A 13,414-nucleotide genomic window follows, 5' to 3' on the forward strand; every position below is an offset into this window, starting at 1 on the left:
AATAGATGATAACAAGATATCATAATAGAGGGAGACATTTTTGGTTTACAGAGAAATCATGCACTATGGAAATGTCTGGAGATCTACAAAGATGACACCAGCTAGCAATCTAAGCAACAGAGGAGAGGCTACCTTAAATGCCCTCCCCTGATAATGAGATTGATTACTTCGTAATTTTTCAGTGAATGATTTTGAGATTGGTTGTTGATAAGATTAGCATTTGAAGTAATAAATAAATTATATTTTAAATTATCTATTCCACACTTGATGAGAATCTTGCCAATTCCTTTGCTTGTATGCTGTTACCTAAGAAAATTCCATTTCACATTTATTGATGGGTTACATTTTTCTAAAAACATGAACTCGCTTGACTAGCATAGAGATTCAAAGAGAAAGCACAAAATCAATAACACAAGCAGGAAAAGCATATACCTATGTTTTCCTCACCATCCTTACCTTCCAAATTTCCACAAGAAGACCCTGGGAAGCTCTCTGTCCACAGCATTCATATGGCTTTTCTAGCCTAAAGTTCCAAATCCTTCCACATTCCATGGGGAACGAGGCCGAAGATTCACACAGTCCAGTTTCTTACAACAACGGTAAGAATGTATGCATTTTATTTCTGTTATGACAAAATATCCTGTAAAAAAATTAACTGAGGTTTTCTTTTCACTCATAATTTCACATTTCTGCTCTTCACTGTAGGAAAATCAGGGTTGTGGTGATGTGAAGCAGCTAGTCACATTACATTCACTGTCAAGAGCAAGGGGGAGCTAATTACTACACACATGTGCTTGGAAACATTGGATATTGCAACAGGAGTAAGAACCATAGCCATTTTAGCAATTTTCATGTAACTCATTTGTACCTACAGGAGTCACTCAGGTCTGGTCTCGTTTATACTACTTCCATTTGATAGGGGGTTACAAAACTTACAGTTTGATGGGTAGGTAATACACCAATCATGATGGGGGGATTCAGGTTGCGTGGCAACTTAGTCTGCTATTGGGCCGTAGTGGAAATTAAATGTTTGACCATGGACTACTCTTTGGAGAAATTTATGCTGACAATAGATAGCATGTTTGAAATGGTATGACTTTTAAAACACCGGACTTTGTCCCTCTAATATGAACTCAAATTCTTTAAGAGGAATTGAAATGAAAGAAGCTATTGTTCATTCTTCTGATGGTAATTCTTTCTGAGACTTCCTTTCTGAGTTGGTGCTTGAGGTTCTTGGCATCGATGCAGCTACTGTGAAAATCAGTATGGAGGTTTCTCAAAAACCAAACATAGAACTACCAGCTAAAACATTCCTGGGTATAAGTCCTAGTGGAGAAATATTTGCATATCTCTTTAAATTAGCATTCAAGTCACATTAGCAAGAAAACGGAGCCAGTCTAGATATCCAGCAGTATACGTAAAGAAAATTTGGCCTTTTAAAATACTAATACTTTTTGTATTGTGTTTTCATTTTTATATTTAACTTTTTGCAATTTATTATTATTATTATTATTATTATTATTATTATTATTATTCTTTTACATTCTGACTGCAGTTTCCCCTCCATAGTCTCCTCCCAGTCCCCACCACAAACACTTCCTTCTGCCCTTCCTATCCACTCCCCTTGCTTTCTATTCAGAAAAGTGTAGGCTTTCCATGGATATCAACCAACCATGGAATATCAGGTTGCAGTAAGACTAGGCATCTCCCCTTATATGCAGTATGAGAAATAAGGTCCCAAAAGCCAGGAAAAGAGTCAGAGACAGCAGCTCCCCTCCCACTTTTTGGAGTCCCACAAGAAGATCAAGCTACACAACTGTAGCATATATACAGAGGACCTAAGTCAGTCCCATATAGGCTCCCTGGTTGTTCGTTCAGTTTTTGTGAGCTCCTGTAAGCCCAGGTAAGTTGAGTCTGTGGGTTTTCTTGTGGTGTCCTTGACCCCTCTGGCTCCTACACTCCTTCCCCCTCCTCCACAGAATTCTCTGTGCTCCATTATAGCACAAGAACACTTGCTCAGCTATGTTCATATCAGCTTTAACGATAATAATCAGAACCTGGAAACAATCTAGATGCCCCTCAACTGAAGAATGGATAAAGTGTGGCATACTTATACAACAGAGTATTACTTAGCTGTTAAAAACAGTGACATCATGAAATATGCAGGCAAATGGATGGAACTAGAAAAAATCATCCTGAGTGATGTAACCCAGACACATGGTATGTACTCACTTAAAGTAAAAAGTAAGCATGCTACAATCCACAGACCCAGAGAAGCTATGTAACAATAATACATTTTACAAAGAGAAAATATTATACGTGTACACATGGAATTTTATTTGGTTGCAAGCAAAAACATGACATTTGCAAGTGAATGGCTAGAGCTGGAAGTTACTGTATTAACTGAAGCAAACCAAACTCAGAAAGACAAATGCTGCATATTTTTCTTATATGTAGATTATAGATTTAAAGTTTTTATAGGTGATAGAGGTACGGCTTGTGAAACTAAAAGGGGGACATGGCTATCAGGATAGAGGTATAGCAAAGGGATAGTGTTGTTCACAGGGACTTAGGAGCAAGGAGAAAATGCTTGGATAACCTGAGCTGGAGCTGCTTGTTGCCTACCGAAGCTCGGACGATCAGGTAGAATTTAGCTCTTTGTATTTCAGGATTCTCAGAAAGGATAGGATTTAAATTTTGAATTGGTCATAAATAATATATTAGATGGTAAAAGTAATTAGAAGTAAGGCGTAAATGAGCACCAATGGAATGAAAAGACATGAAGGTCGAGAAGTAAACCTGAAAGCATTGGTGAATATTGGCACACCCAGGTCCACATGGAGACACTTACACAAGAAGATGGCTGAGTCTGCACTTGGAAAGGAAGAAAACGTTCCTTCCACACCTGCTTAAAGCAGTTTCCCATAACAGCACAGTTATAAAATAGAACAGTCCCCTTGGGAAAGCCATGTGCTGAATGGAAGAGATGGAACAGAGCCATGGAGTGATGTCATCATAAAGATCTCTCTCATATTCTCCCTCCCTCCTTCTCCTTTCCCCTCCCTTTGTCCCTCACTCCCACCTCTTCCCTCTCTCTCTCTCTCTCTCTCTCTCTCTCTCTCTCTCTCTCTCTCTCTCTCTGTGTGTGTGTGTGTGTGTGTGTGTGTGTGTGTGTGTGTGTGTGTGTACACCTTCAGCAACTATTAAGGTAAAAGAGAAAACTTGACAGTAACTAGAATGCAAATGTCTTTGTAGGCCATCAAGATTGGTGGTGTGCCTTGATGATCAACAATGAAAAATGTGTCCTTATATATCTTTAAGTTTTTAATATAGCCTTCTGATGTATGCACATTTTAACTGGCACCCTTCTAGAGGCTTTTACATTTACTTTAGCAGTGTAAGATTCAAGGGGAATATCTTTAAAAGAATTCGTGATAAAAGAAATATAGGTATGTGTTTATGTATGTGCTATGTGAACTTGGACATATACATCATGTTTGTGTTCATGTACATGTATACATGTGCATTTGGAGTACAGCAGTCAATGTTGGGTGTCTTTCTTGATCACTGCCATTTTAATTTGTCTTTACCTGATGACTAGGGATGTTGCACACACTTCAAGATACTTATTAGCCATGTGTGACTTCTTTTAAGATTATCTGTTCATTTGATTAGCCCAGTTTTTGATTGACAATTTGATTAGTAAATTCTGGCTATTTGTCCCTTATCTGATGTATAGCTGGCAAACATCGCCCATTCTGTAGACTATTTGCTTAGCTGATAATTTCTTTTGCTGGACACTAACTTTTTAATATCACCTAGTTCTGTTTGTTTACTATTGGATCTATTTTCTGGGCTATTGGAGTTCTGTTAAGAAAATTTTTGCCTACATCTATATCTTGAAGTATAAGAAAACCCATGTTTTCTTCTAGAAGTCTCATCATATTGTCTGCTATGTTGGTCTACTCTCTGCTTGTATACTAATACCAGATTGGTTTTGTCACTATAGCTCTGTAGTATAATTTGAGGTCAAATATTCTGACACCTCTAGCTGTGTTTTCATTATGGTTATTTTGGATTTTTGTGGTTCCTGTTTAACTTTTCAAATGATGCTTCACTGCTTCATCCTTTTATAGAGTTGAAAATACAAAAACATATACAGACAAATACCTATCAAATGTATTAGACAAATGAATGATTTTAGTTTAAGAACAATAGACAAATGAGTGGTTCTTGTTTGAGGACAAATAACTCTTTTATTCTTTAGTGGTTTTCCACATTAGGAAGCTGTGAGAATTCTAGACTTCAGTTTCAGTCATAAGTTTCTTTCATCCTCATTAGAACTCATTATAAATGTCTTAAAAACTTAGCTTGCCCACTTAAAAAAATAGGATAATCCTCAATGTTCTATTACTGTCACACTGTATTAGTGACATAAGGAAAATTCCCTGTTTTTTTTTTCCAGAGTGATGAACAGAAACTAAAAGAAACAATTTGAAACAACTTTATGTTGAGAAATGGGCCAGTTGTATATACATAGTAGGGCAATCTGCAGCATCAACAATAATGGAATGACCACCATGAGTTAAGATATTAAAACATATTTTGACAGAAAAATGAGATCAAGTTCAAATTAATGTGTGTGATTAGAAGATAGGGAAAGGGAGAAGAGGGGGAGGAAATGAGAGAAGGGAGTGAAAAGAAAGACAAGGGAATTTTCTGAAAAGGGTAAAATGGAACTATGAGTGATCCATTTCATTCTTTTTATGTCTAGCTTTAGCAAAAGCTGCAAAGCTATTCCAACAAATGAGGAAAATACCCAGTGCTTTCATAAAACACGTTATGTACCTGTTATGCATCTATATAATGCACAGATAAGAGTCTGAATCAGAAATAATGTGGGCAGCACAGATAATTCCACAGACCCTTTCACTAGTATCTTGTTCTATGTGAACTCACCTTTCATGTAGTTTCAGACAGCTTTCGTGTTTACTGCTATTTTCCCATTTTGCATCATCATAATTTTAATGTACTTTATTCTGAGATACTGCATAAATCATATGCCTTGTTTCAATCCTTTAATCTGTTCTTACATGCTTCTGTCTTTAGACAGAGACACAGGCAAAAGAAACATAAACATACCTTGAATAAAGGACAGACTTATAAAGGGCTGTTGTTTTTATAAAGAATACCTTGGATAACATTTAGTTTGCTTAATACAGGTTAAAAATAGACTTTGAACTTCCATATACCTTACTTTTGAATATTTTCCTTTCATTCTTCTATTCCTTTGATGTAATCAAGTTACTGGGACAGTTAGTGAATGATTAGTCCTGTATTAGATAGTGGTGGTAGCAATGGGCTATACAGTAACTGCCACACCCAACTGAGTATCAAGACCAAATGGCATAGGCCCACCTGAATTTGATCTTTACATGTTTTAAACATGCATAAAATTATTACACTATGTGCTGTAAATATGAGCAATTAATAGACTTGAAGAATTTGTTGCAGGGCCAGATAAAAATGATTCTTTTTTATTGAGAAGTATCTGTGCTGGAAGTCTGCAGTGTGCTTAATAACAATGCCACATCTACTCTATGAGGACACAGTGAAGGAAAGTTACAGTCAGCATCAAGTTATGGGGAACAAACTTCGAGAGCTTTAATTTTAATCTAGGTCGCTGTTTCTCCAATGCACTGGTTTTTATACTCAGTTACTTAGATAAGCCATTGTACCCTAGAAAGCTAGGTGCTGTTTTTTCACATTCCTTTTAGGGGGAAATAGATTATATCTTCCCCCCAAAAAAATCAGTTTTCAAGTGAGTTTTTAAAACCAGAAAGAAATGGTTTATAATTGTAAATGTCATCTCCCTTTATGTAGATGTTTTCCTGTTTGTTTTCTGGGTTTCTAATAACCTCTCACCTTTGAAGTTTAATTGCTTAAGCTTTCGTTGCTTTACAAAGTTTTCTCCATTTGACTATGCGCAAATTGTTAATGTTTCCCATTTAACATCTACACATTCAAACTCACAGCTCGATGCTCTATTGCTTCTAGGATCCATGCAAGGTTCAGATAGCAGGACTCACTGTTTTGGACACAATCAATATTCTAAACTAAGATGTCCTCCAAGTAAGACAGCTGTCTCCTCAGACAGATCTTTGTTCAGACATAGACATTTTACTCAAAATGTGACATGTTTCATATGGATTCTGTTTTTCTTGGGGTGTTTTACCATTAGTGATTGAAATAAACATGCAGAAAGAGTAAGTATTGAGAAAATGTACAATTAAAAGTTGTTTGACTAATGTTACTTACATGTAATCATAGTTTTCAAGGCTAATAAGAACTGTTGAAGCATGACTTATAGCCTTAAAAGGAAAAGGTACACATATTCCAATGGTGTTCATCAAACTAACTATGTGCTTTGCTTCTAATAATCTATCATTATAGAAAAGTTAAGACTATAAAAGCTTTAGGGAAACTGCAGTAACATTTCTCCTATGGTGTTATTTTCTCAATACTTAATTCTTGATATTGAGAACAATGTTTGTAAAGTCCAAAGACTTAGGCTGAGGAAATGTTTTAGCGGGTAAAGTACTGACACCAGGAAGCAAGTGTATTGGAGTTTTGATTCCCAGAACCCACATAAAAGACAGGCAGGTATGGCACCTTCTTGGAATCCCAGTCCTCTGGAAGCAGAGACAGGATGTGTCTTCTACCTCCTCAGAAAGATGAATAGTTAGACTAGCTGGAATCAGTGATCTCCCTACCTCAGTAAATAAAGTGAATGAGAGAGCTATACATGCTACATCAACTTCAGGCTTCTATACATAAGCACACACTTATACCAGCACGTATGTCACTCACACACATGTGATTATACATACACATATGAACATCCCAGACACATGTAAAAATGTCCCAGAGTCTATACGTTAACTCTTCAAAACATTAGTTATCTTGTGAATTTTTTTCCGAAGAGTCCTCATCACAGAAATGTCAAAAAAAAAATAAGTCATCAACTTTAGCTGTTAGTAACACAAACAGCATTTAATCTTGACATATTGATATCTTGAAGAGTTTTTACTATTGATAACTTGCATGCAACATAATTTTGTTTTAAATTAGGAGTTATCAGTAATTTTCAGTAATAACATGAAATCCTTACATCACTGACTTATTACCAAAGAACTCCACTACAAGCAAGTCAAATGACCTAGGTTACACCTAGAAGTCCTGCCATGAAACAGGCTAGAGCTGACTTTGTTCCACATAAATGGAAAGAACAAGTAGAATGTCCAAACACAGACAGGTGTGGTGACTCAGAACTGGGACGCAGAACACAACCTATTTAGGAATAAATTCTGTCACCTTTGACCACAGAGGCCATCTTGGTTGTTTTTATTTTTAATTTAAATTAAAAACTATTTTATTTTACATACCAATCCCAGTTCCCTCTCCCTCCCATCTTCCCACTCCCCCCACCATCTCCCCATCCCACCCCCTCCTCACAGAGGGTGAGGCATCCCATGGGGGATCAACAAAGTCTGTTCACATCCTTTGGGGAAGGACTGAGACCCCCACCACCACCAACTTCCTGGCCCCTTTATTTAGGCTGAGAAAGTATCCCTCCATAAGAAATGGGTTCAAAAAAGCTAGTTTCTGCACTAGGGATAAATACTGGTCCCACTGCCAGTGGCCCCATCGACTGCCCAAGCCCCCCAACTGACTAGAAGAAACCATCCTGAAAGACAAACATGGTATGCACTCACTCATAAATGGATATTAGAACTAGGCCCCCTGAACAGAGCCTATCTTTGACACGAAAATAGTCAGATAAAAAGAGGTCATTTGGGTGAGGCAATTATGATAGGGGACTACAGCATTTTCTGCAAATATCCATTTCAGAATTCTTTGTAGCATGCCATATGCTAATCATGCTTAACATGTCTGAAAATAATCAAGGATAATTACACGGGTTTTCAGGTTTGTCCTTGGAGTTCCTTAGGCATGCCACACCCAAAACCTGTGCAACATTTTCCTGCTGAGATGGGTCACAGGGTAATTCAGCTTTATTCTGGCTGCTTACTGTGATAGCTAATATTGGTCTTTCTCATAAGAATATAGTTTCTATGTAGAAAATGATTGTGTCTTACTAATTATTGCAATTATCATCTACAATGAACCTGCACGGTATTACTTGTTTGGTAAACTAGTATTAGTACTGCCTGGAAGGAAGAGAGACAGGAAAGAAGGATTAAAGGAAAGGAGTGAGAGAAGAAGGAAGGCAGAAGGGAAGGTCGGTGTGAGGGAAGAGGACGGAAGGAAGACAGGAAGGGAGAGAGGGATGAGGAAGGATCCACGGCAGGTGGAGGGAAGAGAGGAAGAAAGGTGCTGGTGGAAGCCTTATTCACAAATATGTACAGGGAGGAAAAAGTCTTAAGACAAATTTTCCTCTGCATTTGAGACTTGTTATGTAACAATTATTTTTCTCCCAAAAGGTAAGAACAGACACCGCCTACATTTCCCTCCAGTAGTCATTTTCCTTCTCGCATGGGAAAATTACACATCAGAGCTCCCACACACAGAGCCTTGCAAAAGAGAACAAATATGATACGCAAAGCATTCTGCTGATTGTAGGGGGAAAGGTACAAAATATACAGGAGAGATAATAAATGTGTTGATGTCTATAATTTGCTGCAACAGGGTGATAATCCACTGTAGTTGCAAGCGACATTTTCTCCTAAAAGGTCAATATACTTAAATCAGAGAATTACATTTTTAAAAATATTCTCACAGCTCATGAGTGAAGCTGTGAGAGATTCAGTGTTTGTGATGCTGAAGTCTGTAAGTCAAACATCACTGAATGATAAGTGAAATTTTATCTATACCTGTTGAATCTAGGATGAGAAAACATAATTCGGGAAAGATATCCTTGAGGTCTGTAGGGGTGAGAGTTTTAGCCAGTGTAAAGGCTGAGGAATGGGTCAAAGGTCAAGGTCAACACAAACCCTGTCTTAAACCCCATTTTTATGGAGGTGGAAACAAACACAAAACTGTAAGGAGCCAAGAACTTCAGTGAAAAGTCACTGCAAGACTCCCAAATCATAGATTAAGAATGATAACATGTTGAGCTCGAGAAGAAACCTGAGGTCTTCAACAGCTTCCTCAGAGGTACAGATTTCATTAGAGTAAAAGATGCGTATACCAAGAAGATCCTTCTCACCGTGCTGTGAGGACTGAATGAAGGGCAGGGTGGAGATGAGAAACTATGGAGGACCCTCAGCAATGTCAGGTGCTGGGTGGTGGATACTGAAATAACACACAGCTGTTAAAGAAGACCGTGATCAGTGGGTAGAAACATCCTTAATAACCTCCAGGATGTAGTGACTGACTGCATATGAAGAGAGAATGAAAGTTGAAAGACTCCTGAGATCAGAATGTGATGGTGGCCACCTGAAACACCAGAAGTCCAGAAGCTGAGAAAGGAGACTTGCCAGTTCAAGGACATCCAGGACCACACAGGAGATCTAGGCCATCCTAGGCTAAATTGCTAACACCCAGATCAAAACACAAAACAAAACAAAAACAATCAAAAGAAACAAAAACAACAACCACAAACAAACAGAGATCCTAACTTTTCTAGAGGGAGACTGCAAACAACTCTTGTCATTGCGACTGGAATCCTGAAAAGGACAGGCAGCAGATGAGCCCCTCATCAAGGGCATGCACAGTTTAAATGTATTTTGGGGACTGAGGTAAAGTGTATGAACCCATGGAATTTGCTTTTGGTTTTGGTTTGGTTTGGTTTTGGAGTAAATTCAAGCTACACAAGTGCTTGACAGTTCTTTGTAAACATTTGGGTTCTGAATCTCTTGGCCAATATGAGAAATGTTTGAGCTAGTTTAACAATACCATCACCTCAAGTTGTATAGAAAACAACAGCTCACAGGCTTTTGGATTTTTTTTTCTTTGCCCAAACATCTGAAAAATACGAACTTCCTAACATCAAATAGTTAAAATAGTCTTCCTAACATTAAATGCTAATGAAATAAGTCATTCTTGGCAATGTGGATAACTTACATTTTCACAAAAGTAGGCACAGGCAAAGAGATACAAAGCATGGGTCACAGAAATTATAGTGCCTCAAAATAAGATATGTGTTTTTTGCTAACCAAGGGTTTGTTACTAAAGGCTTTAGGGATGTGATTTCTATACTGGCAGATTTTACAGCTTTGTTTGAAGTTTATGAATATATCTGACACATACATATGTCTTAGTTTACAATAACTAAACACCCTCACTTTCTTACATCTAATTCACATTTTATGTCAAATGTTGAAACATCAATTATAGCTCCTTAAATAAAATTAGTTTTAAATTACTTAACTAAAAAGATGAGATTATTTAAGTCTCTTTAAAATTGAGACTCCTATATTTTTGGTTGTGAGCCTAGCCTTTAATGACTGAGCTATCCCTCCAGCACTGAACCATACTACTGGAATTCAGTTGTGGAGAGGGAGGAGGGTTGAGCAAAGTAGCCAAGACAGGGGTGGAGAAGCCGAGCATTGGTGGCACACGCCTTTAATCCCAGCACTCGGGAGGCAGAGGCAGGCGAATCTCTGTGAGTTCGAGACCAGCCTGATCTACAAGAGCTAGTTTCAGGGAAGCCTCCAAAGCCACAGAGAAACCCTGTCTCAAAAAAAAAAACAAAAAAAAAAAAAACAAAAAAAAGAAAAGAAAAACAAAGACAGGAGTGGAGAGACCTGCAGAAACAGTGGACCTGACTTACTGATAGCATGGAGACCCTTGTCATAAAGCAGAGGAAACAGCATTGGACCAAACCAAACCCTCTGAATGTGGGTACCAGCTAGGAGTCCAAGACAGTCTATGGGTCCTCTAACTGTGGAGCCAGTGTTTATCCCTAGAGCACAAATGGACTTTGGGGGTCCATTCCCTAAGGAATTGAATAAAACTAATTTTATTTAATTGCAGCCCAGATACAGCAAGGAGAGTCTAGACCCTCCCCAAAACAATATGACAGACTTTGAAGATCCTTGGTAGAGGGCCTCACTATCCCTGGCGAAGAGTTGGGGGTGGGTTGGGTGGGGAACATGGGAGGATGGGAGGGCGAGGGAATGGAGGGATGGATATGTAAATATGAATAATTAAAAATAAAAAAATGAGACTCCTTTATGCTTGGTATATTGTGATGAAAATAGTGGCAGTGTGTTTTACATTAAAATTTTATTTGTTTTAATTGTTTGATTCACATATATGATGATGTTACATGAAAAATAAAAGACTAACCCTTGGTGTCATTCACCTAAGAGTGGGCTCAACTTATGCAGGAGATCTTTGGTTTTTCCTATTCTAACCAAATAGTAGTCTAATACAAATGATGTCTACTCTCCGAGAAAAAAAAAATCTAATCTAGGAAATTCTAATGTCTAAAGTCTAAAGGAGGCATCTCTGGACAAAGTCCACTCCCTCTGCACATTGAACAGTAGAGCAAATATGGTAATGAAAAGTAATGAGAACCTTTGTCTTAATCCGTCTTTTACAGGAGTCTCCTAAGGGTGAAAACGGTTCCATTGGCCCTGCTTACTCACAATAGCATATAAGTTATGGTGGGGTATTGTCAGTCTATACTCACAAATTTCTCCAACATATTTTGGGGAATGTGCATTACTTGTAATGCCTTCATGCTTCTAGTGAATGGTCTTAGACCTGGTTACATGTCACACACAAATACATTGTTCTGAGGCAAAGGCATGAAAGCGGCACAAAGAGAAAATAGGAAACAGGGTACAATCAAAGGGGACAGTAAGATGGATTGCAGTGTTCTTCTTAAAGGTCGGTTAGTTCTGAACAGAGTGGGCCATGTCAGGGACTCTTACAGTCATGGCAAATTAATGGTAGAGAGGAGGGCTCCCAAACCAATAAGAACAGGAACCGCAGAGAAGCCTCTTGAGAAGGCCTGGCTTAATTAGAAACAAGTGCCTTCCACAGGCAGTTTCTCTGGGAAAATAGGCCAAAGCCATGCATCATCATTTTTCCTTTGTTTTCTAATTTTGGTTAAATTTCAAACTATGATTCGAAAGTTTTATATATTTTTGATATGAAGAAGTGCGGAATATAGTGTCTTTAATCTTGGTGAACTTACAACAGCCTTTGCACATTGATTATAGAAGAAGAGACACATTGGACATTCTGATGCTAAGTCAGAAAAGGCCTCGGTGTCTTCATTAGTTCTGCCTAGGTACCTGTTTTTAGAGTGCTGATCCTTCATGAAAAAGGACAACTACCAAGCATTGCCAGACTATGGGAAGTTTCGGCCCCATGAAGATGCTATGCCTATGATCTCAGGCCAACAGTCAGCACCAGATTCCATACATATGAGTGAGGACAGCTCAGATGACTCAAATATCTATATGTAAAGTTACTTCCAATACTTGATTCTTCCCAGCTGGGAACCCAGATGTACAACAGAAATAATTCTCTCAATAGGCTTTGGTATCAGATTTAAGTATTTCTACTGTTCCACTGTGTTGGATAAATGCACAGGATTTCCCACAAAAATCAGCTCCCACTTAAATGGTTTATTACTTTCCCTCAAGTCCAACAATGCCTTCTCCATTGCAGATATTTCATCATTTTCAAATAATCAGGTTTTAGTATAACTATATCTAGTAAGCTTGAAATACTAATTTATCACCCAGTATCTCCAGATTATAAATTATTAAAGTTCTCTTTTATCATATGTTGAAGTGACATATTACTACCACAATATAAAATTTGTACTTCCACAATCCCAGCTCTGGGCTCCATCCCCAGGGAATGCTTAGTGACTATAAATATAGGACAAAGAGGACAGATACAATAAATGACCTCCATTCCTTATCACTTGTTTTAAAGCATTCACATTCACTACTTTCCCCAAGAGGAAACATTTCCTTTACTAAAAATATAGCCTCTTCTCCACAAGATCTATGTGGCTCTACAATATGCCTGGCAGCAAGAAAAATGTCCCATAGCAACAGTCACAAATCTATTTGTCTAGGATGTCAAGGGAAGACAAGACAATGCTAACTGATAAACTTACTGCAGTCTCCTTTTACTAACCACAGTTAGAGACAGTGTGTATCAACTCAAAGCAATAGAGTGTGATGCTTTTATGTCAAAACATGTTAGCTGAAGTTCTACACATGACTATTAACTACCAAATCTTGGAATGCAACTGTTGTCATTATTTATCTTAACTGTAGCTAATAGAGTCTATGTATTTTTTGAAAACTCACATAATTTTGACAGGAGATGCTGACTGAGCAGCCGTGACTCTGTGAGAAAGCAAAGCTATAGGTAAAAATGACATACTGAATTGCTGTGAAAAGAGAATAGAAGAGAAAAG

This window comes from Cricetulus griseus, chromosome 2, assembly GCF_003668045.3.
Source record: "Cricetulus griseus strain 17A/GY chromosome 2, alternate assembly CriGri-PICRH-1.0, whole genome shotgun sequence".
Taxonomy (NCBI): domain Eukaryota; kingdom Metazoa; phylum Chordata; class Mammalia; order Rodentia; family Cricetidae; genus Cricetulus; species Cricetulus griseus.